The following is an 8,798-nucleotide window of genomic DNA, read 5'->3' on the forward strand; positions in this document are numbered from 1 at the left end:
GCCCATTGCGCTTTTCATTTGACCTGAGTCCCTTGATTTGAGCTGATGCTTTGTGAATTACTGTAATGGTGGAGATGGCAGTCTATAAGGCCATGTCCAGGGATTATAAATTTGACATAAATATTGCATTCAGTGAAGGCAAATACAGAGTGTCTATTCCAGTATGTAACCAACCTACTATCAGATTGCTGGTTTGTTGACTCTTGTCCATATCGTGGAATCAGTGTTATTCTCTGCTTCTAGCAAATTTGGTGTCCCACGGTAGCTGTATCCAACTAGTGAAAATCCATGTTGCTGAATCCATATATAACCTCCATCCTTGCCACCATGGTCACTTTGTTCATGAACCCATTTAGCAAAGACAGGAGTGTCTGAGGAAAGAGGATAACTGGTTTCTAAAGTATGCATCATCCTAATTAATTGATTATTCAAAATCCTCCTCTGCTGAGGTTACCCTTTGGTGAGCACTACCATGAGACACAAATATCTTTATTTCGTTAGCACATTCAGAAAACTTTATCCACATGTATATTTCCCAGACCTTCTTGTCACCAACTTTCCAATCATGATCCTTCCAGAATTTTGACCATCAAGTCAAAACCATTGACCACAGACCATAAATCAGCAAACCATCACACATCTGGCCATTTCTCCTTCCAAGAAAAGTGAACAGTCAGGTATACTGCTCAACATTCTGCTCATTGGAAGGATTACCCATCATCACTGTCTTTCAGGAGGTCCCAGAAAGGCACCATAATGCTCCTGCTGTATACTTCCAAGTACTATCTGTATATGATGCAGAATCATGTACAAATCATGCAAGAATTGTCTCCTCCTCATTCAACTGATCATTGGAACTTTCATGAGGCCACAGTGCAGACTGAGAGAGGGACGATGATGTGGCAGGAGTGGAGACCATGGTCATTGGGACCATCTCCTTATGCTATTATTTGTGCCTTAAGATCCTGATCAATATACCATGTCAGTTTAGTGATGGAGTGCTGCTGCACACGTCCAACTTTATGACTCTGTATGTTAGACAGCATCCAGTATGTAATGGGAAGCAGTGACTTGGTGATATATGGCTAGGGGTTAAGTTTCTACTAAGGTTTAGTAACAATCCAAAAACTGTTTTTGCAAAAGGAAAGTAGTTATCTACAGAGAATAGAAGGGATTTGTTCCAGAATCCTAAGGGTCTGCACTGTGATTCTGACAAAGACTCCAAACAATATCTCTGCCATTGACACTTCTAGTACCATTGGATCAGTTAGATCATATGGCCACAAGGTAGGATGGTTTGCATGGTAGTCTGAATGTGTGGCATAGCCTTCTCTCACTGTGGGACCCATTCAAAACTAGCAGCTTAAAAGTCACTTGGCAAATAGGTCAAATATACTGCCTCAAAAATCCAAAGAGATCCACCAGGCGTAGTTCCTGTTGTTTACTTGTTGATAGGTTAAATGCCATAACATATCCTCTTTAGAAGGAATATCTTGACATTCCCCAAACCACTGGACCTCTAGAAAACTCATTGAGATAGAAGGTACCTGAATTTTTATTGGGTTAATGTTCCAATCTGTAGCATACAAATATCTTATCGATAAGTCTGGAGTCTTCCTTACTAGATCTAATTAGCATAGTGTCATTAATATAATGTACCAGTGCCATGACATCTTGTAGAAAGGGAAGGCAATCAAGGTCCCTGTGCTAAATGACAACATAGTGCTGTAGAGTTGATAGAGAAGTCCTTGTGTGGCACTGTGGGTTAATGTGCTAGAATGAAAAGTCAGTTTGAACTGCAAGGTTGGCAGTTCAAGCTTACCAGTTGCTCCTTGGAAACCCTATACAGGGTCACTGTGGGTCATAAGCAACTCAATGGCACTTAACAACAACACGAAGTGATAGACCTCTGAGGTAGGGCAGTGCAGTTCTATTACTGGCCTTGTTATACAAAAGCAAACTAGTTCTGGTGATTCTTTGAAACAAGAATTGAGAAAGAAGGAATTGTCCAGATCAATAGCTTAATATCAGATACCAAAAGATGTGTTAATTTTCTCTAGAAATAAAAGCACAACTGGAATAGCAACTGCAAGTGGAGTCACTACCTGGTTAAATTTATTATAATCTACAGTCATTCTCCATAAACCTGGTTAGTTGCACAGAACAAATAAGCAACCTAAATGGGGATGTGGTAGGAATTGTCACACTTGCAACCTTCAGATCCTTGATGATGGTACTAATTACTGCACTCCCTCCAGGAATGTGATACTGCTTTTGGTTGACTATTTTCCAAGGTAGCAGCAGTTCTAATGACTTCCACTTGACTTTTCATGCCAGTTGCTGAGTATGTTTATTCCAAGTATATATTCAATAACTGAGGAGAGCATCTAGAGGACAAGTTCAAAGGCCCCATGGACCACTGTGAAATAGATCTTAGGTAAGATTCCATTAGTAATGATTATCATATGTCCCTACTCTGACTGGGCTTATCCTGTTTGGAGTACTTGGAGATTCCTGGATTTAGGGATTTATGTCCTTCTGTAGACTAGGGAGCTTTTCTGTCATTATTCCTTCAAATATTTTCTTTCTCGTATCTTTCTGGAAGTCCAATGAGTCATGTAATAGATCTCTTGTTATTGTCACATAAATCCATGAAACTGTGCTCAGCTTTCTCTTTGGCATCTATAATTTTAACTATCTTTTCCTCTAATTTGCTGATTTTTTCTTTTACCTGCCTAAATCTTGCAATATCTCTTTTTGTAGCTCATCATTTTGTTCTTGCATTGTTTTAGTTATGTCTTTTAGCTCTTTCTTTGTTTCACCTTAGTTCTTTAATTATGTTTAAAGTTGTATTATATTTTTCCTTTTAAAAACCATTTATTTGGTCAGCTCTGGTGTGGCACTTGGGTTAATGTGCGAGACTGCATGGTTGGTTTGAATCATAATGTCAGTGGTTCAAGCTCACCAGCTGCTCTGAGGAAACCCTATACAGAGTCATTATGAGTTGGAACCAACTCAACCTCGCTTAGCAACAACAACAAACAAATGTACTTCTACTCCTGTTGTCATGTTCATTTGGATGGGCCATTTTCTTCTTTTCTTTGTGTGTCTTGTGATTTTTGTTGTTGTTGTTGGGGCATTGGACTTTCAAGGGTGTTAACTTTCTCAGTTTTCCCCAGTATTTGATAATTTTGCATGCACTACTGCAAGAACACATTATAATGAAATGTGCAAAGATCTGGAGTTCGAAAACCAAAATGAAAGAACACATTCAGCATTTCTCAAGCGGAAAGAACTGAAGAAAACATCCAAGCCGTGACTTGTAGTACTAAAGTATTCTATGGGCAAAATATCGAATGACACTGAAAAAATAAAAAGAAGATGGGAGTCTAATTCTAGCAACCTGCCATGACAGCAGCAGCTTGATGGGCATCTATCTAGCTGGAGCAGCGGCTCAGAGCAGTGGCCATTCAAATAGAGGTTGTAGAGCACCTGGAGGTGTTTACAGTTAAAAAAATGATACCTCACATTCAACATTTGGAAGGAGTACATAATAAAAAGTTATTTCTTGATGACAAAAAGAAAAAAAGGCTAGTGACAGTTTTTCGTGACAGACAAGTTAATTTAAATTATGTTGCCAAACAATTGGGAGTGGAAATCTGAAGTTTGTTAATGAAACAGTCTTGCTGGGAAAATTCAAAGTCAAATAATACTGTGACACACCTCTAGCACTCTTCTGTGGTGTGGAGATGTGAAATTTGTTCTCGATTCTACTTTTCTGGAAGGTGGACGTAAAAAGGTGTATCTCCATCCAGTGATCAATGCTGCAACCCAATGATTGAGCCCTTTGTGAAGAAGACAGGATATGATCCCATAATACTAAATTCTGACAAAAACTGAGCTAATTTTTACAATAAACTGACTTCTGAAAGCTGTTCTTATTTGTAATTTACATAAAGTATTAAAATGATGATGGTATTTACCTTCAGTTTGGTGACTGCCTAAATCATTTTAGGAGGACTATTTTATCTTCATGGAGTTGTTTTTGAAAATATGTATTTTGGCAGCTTTTGATTATCTAGAGGAATTTCTTTAACAATTAAGATGATGTCTAAGACGTCTTGTATCTTTTGTTTGTTTGTTTCTAATCCTGCATCTCTTTTAGGATGCTTTCTGTACTCGAAAAACATTGTGAAACTGTATGTATAAAATTATACACATGGCAGAGCTCCTAGATAGAAAAAAAACAAAGGGAATATAGGAATATATTAAATTGTTAATAGTCATTAATTTGGGGAATGGGGATTAAGGAGGATTTTTACTTTTGTGATAAAATTTTTAAAGAAATATTTTGGAAATGCCATACGAAGGCTAAAGTAAGACCTCCCCAGAAATTTTTTTTTAATTTAATTTTTTTTTTCAAAGGCAAGGGCAAAAGCTTTCCATTATTTAGTGTTTCTTTTGAAGTCAGTGATTTTTCTCAGTGAAAAGTAAGTTGATTAACCTGGTACTTGGTTACACATTAAGCTGTTAACTACAAAGTCAGCAGTTTGAAACCACAAGCCACTCCTCAGAAAGATGAGGTTTTCTGTTCCCATAAAGATTGATAGTCTTAGAAATTGCATATAGGGTTGCTGAATCAGAAATGACTCAACGGCATGTAGCAGCAGCAAACTATATGTGGTGTGGAACTGTAGGATAAAGTACTGGATTGCTAAGCCCAACATCAGTTGTTCTAACTCATCAGCCACTCCTTGAAAGCCCTATGCAAGATCTCTAAGAGTCATAACCAAATTGATGACACTTAATAGATGATATATCTTTTGAAATTTTTAATTTAGAAAAAATACTAAAGCTAAAGATTAAAAATGTAACTGTTATAATGTTTACACAATTATAATAACAAAACTTAGCAGCAGAATATACACTTGTTGTTAAGTACCGTGGAGTCGATTCTGACTCATAGTGACCCTGCATAGGGTTTCTGAGGCTGCAAATCTTTATGGGAGCAGAACACCTCATCTTTCTCCTGTGGAACTGCTGGAAGTTTCGAACTGCTGATCTTGAGGTTGGCAGCCCGACTTGTAACCACTATGCTGCCAGAACTCCTTTAGAATATACACTATTCCATTGAAAATTATTTTTATCTCAATTCAGAGATTAGAAATGTAAACATACAACGTAAGTGTCTTCTCTCAACTATATTATCTTTTTGCTGATCCCCAGCATAGTGGTTACGAATCGGGCTGTTAACCTCAAGGTCAACAGTTCAATACTACCAGCTGTTCCGCAGGAGAAAGATGAGGCTTTCTACTCACGTAAAGATTTGCAACCTTGGAAACCCTGTGTAGGGTCACTATGAGTCAGAACCTACTCCATGTTGCTTAACAACAACAACAACTTCAAGTATTGCAACAGTATTAAAAAATGAAGGTTTAATTGTCCTTCAAGAACTCTTTCAAAAAGACAATCAGAAATTTTGACATATTTTTTCTACCCAGTTAGATTCAAACACAATACTGTCTTCATTAAGGATCTGACCTAAGTGAGACTGAAAAACTTCATGTCTATGAAAATTTTTATGATTTCCACCATCAAATGGAATCTTTTTTTAAGGAAAGCACATTTTCTTAAGTTAGGTCACTCTAAAAATAATTTCCATGCAGTAGAGATAGTACCAATTTGTGTTATAAAAGCAAAAATAACTTATTTCATGATACATATCAGAAACCATATACAATTTTTTTCTTTAAAATTGAGTTTAAAAAGATGTTAAGTGCAATCAGGTCGGTTCTGACTCATGGCAACTTCACATGGGGTTCTGAGAACTGGTGAATTTGAACTTCCTACCTATGAGGAGATCTGGTAGCATACTGGTTACAAATCGGGCTGCAAACCTCAGGGTCAGCAGTTCGAAACTACCAGCTGTTCCGTGGGAGAAAGATGAGACTTTCTGCTCCAGTAAAGATTTACAACCTTGGAAACCCTGTACAGGGTCGCTATGAGTCAGAACCGACTGCCCAGCACATAAAAACAACAACAACAACTATGAATTAGCAAATATTTTCTGTAAGTGGTCATTTTATTGAAAGTGCCATGGGCTGCCAAAAGAACAAACAGATCTGTGTTGGAAGAAGTGCAGCCAGAGAGCTCCTTGGAGGCCAGGATGGCCAAACTTCATCCCTCATACTTTGGAACTATTGTCAGGAGGGATGAGTCACTGGAAAAGGATATCATGTTTGGTAGGATGGAGGGTCAGAGAAAAAGAGGAAGATCCCCCAGCGAGATGGATTGGCAAAGTGGCAGCATCAATGGGCTCAAGCATGGCAATGATAGTGAGGTTGGCCCAGGATCGGGCAGTATTTTGTTCTGCTGTGCATAATTCACTATGAGTTGGTACCGACTTGATGGCACCTAACAACAACATATGGATTTAAATTGTATGCTATTATCATTTAATTTGTTTCTCAAATATTTTCTTCCTTGGCCATTAGAAGCTTCATTAAAGTGGCTCTTCTTTGATTTTGTTTAAGGTTTTAGACAAGCTCCCAGTTTTTAAAGCACTTTCCATCTATTTGCATTGCATTCTATATAGTCTAATTTTCTACCTTTCCTGCCGTAACTCTCCAGTAAACCACTTCTCTAGGAAGCCATATAAGAGATCAAATAAAAGTCACATTTACTAATTTGAAAAATAGATTGAAAGAATAAATATGTGCTCATATAACTGCTGAAGTCCTGGTGTGGTACAGGGAATGAAGTACTGAACCACAAGGTCGGTTTGAACCATGAGGTTGGTGGTTCAAACTCACCAGCCACTCCTTGGAAGCCCTACACAGGGTTGCTATGAATCAGAACCAACTCACCAGCACTAACAATAACAACAACATGTAACTGCTGAGTATGAGCACACAGATCATGGTGAGTTAAATTATTTTTTTTCCTTAGATGTTTTTGATTCCCCATATTATCATGATCACAAATTGTCAGAAAAATTTACTTGTTTTGTAGTACGTCTGTCCACTTCTATTGATACAAAAATTAATTAGCTTTCCAAGGTCCGCATACACAGAGATAATATGTACTTTTCTATGTGTGGCAGTTTATTACTTAATGGAATAAAGGCTTCAAATAATCTAAATATTCATTTCCATAAATAGCCTACTTAGATTTTATTTTCATGATAGCATGGGACTATTTCCCAGTGGATCTGAAACCTTCCTATTCTCTAAGTCAGACACAAAAGTAGCTGATTTGGAATTAGGATAGAACTGATTCTTCTGCTTGAGGTAGGAGAGGGTTGCTTATGACTGCACTTAACAAGACATTCTTAGTTCTCTTAGTGATTTGTTTGTCTATTTTCATCTTTGCTTATTGTAATCCTGTACATAGATTACTTTAATGAACTTTTGACTACTTTAAACAAAGCTGAGAGTTTTCAAAACCTAATATTTCATATACATATTTTTCCAGGGAGAAATGTTATACTGTACTCACATAATGGCACCTTGAAGTGAATATAATTAATAAAATTTAAAATGAAGATAAGAAATAAAAGTCTGTTTAAAAGCATTGTTACTACAACCCACTCTTATGAGTTCTATTTTCTTAGATGTCCTTCTAAATGTGACTTTACACAATGCTCCATAATTTTGCAAATATTTCTGAAAGCCTAAGATATACCAAAGGAGACAGGGGCTAAACATAAGAGCTATATAAGAGATTCTGGAAACATTTGTATCTTGTGAGAATTGATCCATAATTAAAGTCATTCAAAGATGTTTGAGAAAGTTCTTCCATGTCCTTTTAACCACAAATAAAAATTTTATGATTTTTGTGATAGCTTTAATTTTAAAGCTTTGTAAGAAAATATATTTTTATTGAATACATCTGAACTGGAACAAATTTTTATTATTTGATTCGACATATACACCATTTTATGTTTGTAAAACACAAAGATTTTTAAATACAGTCAGCTAATTTTTAAATCAGGAACTAGCACTATATTTTAAAGGATTATTATCATCTTTGTTTTGCTAAAAAGAAGTATGTCTGACTTAAACTTTGTGTCGTATATAAAAATTAACATTTTTGTTGATCTTATACTTAGTAGATAATATCACTCACTAATATAAAAATGGTCTTTTTGCTACCTGAACCCTCATTCATTTATTCACTCATTAAAATATTTCTATTTTGTGGGAAACACGATTTTGGTTTTGTGGAAGACATTTATATTTTAAATGGAAATTTCCTAATGTTAGTGCTGCTCAACGATTCAATTGTTTGATTGTTTTATCATAGAATTTTAAGTGTTAAGTTCTAGAATCTCAAATTAGCAGAAGATAAAAATTGATGCCTTCAAATAATCTGCCAAAATCTAAATAGTTATTATCAAGTAGAAATAAGCAAACAAACAAAATCATTATGATTGATCAAGTCCTCAAGACTTATATTTACTTTTGGTGATAATAGTTTATTGAACTGTTTCTTCATAGTTGAAATAGGGTCCTGACATTTATCTGAATATAAAGTCTTTTGGCAAAATTCAGTTTGTTCCTAAATTTTCATTTTCCACACTCATCTAATAAATGTTACAAGATATGGATTAACCCCACTATTCTAAAGTAGAGCAATTCTATGAAACCTTTTGTAAGCCTGTTGTTGCTGTTAAGTGCTGTCGAGTCTGTTCAGACTCACAGCGACCCTATACAGAGTTTCCAAGGAGTGACTAGTGAGTTTGAACTGCCAATCTTGAGGTCCAAACCAACTTTGTGGTCCAGTGCTTTATCCTACAG

At 36.2% G+C, this 8,798-nt stretch overlaps 1 pseudogene; it reads left to right on the forward strand.

Moving 5' to 3' along the window:
• The first annotated feature begins 917 nt into the window (after positions 1–917).
• On the forward strand, positions 918–3,900 carry LOC102816150 (annotated as a pseudogene).
• The last annotated feature ends 4,898 nt before the right edge of the window (positions 3,901–8,798 follow it).

The sequence above is a fragment of the Chrysochloris asiatica genome, unplaced genomic scaffold (assembly GCF_000296735.1).
Source record: "Chrysochloris asiatica unplaced genomic scaffold, ChrAsi1.0 scaffold00138, whole genome shotgun sequence".
In the NCBI taxonomy this organism is placed as follows: Eukaryota; Metazoa; Chordata; class Mammalia; order Afrosoricida; family Chrysochloridae; genus Chrysochloris; species Chrysochloris asiatica.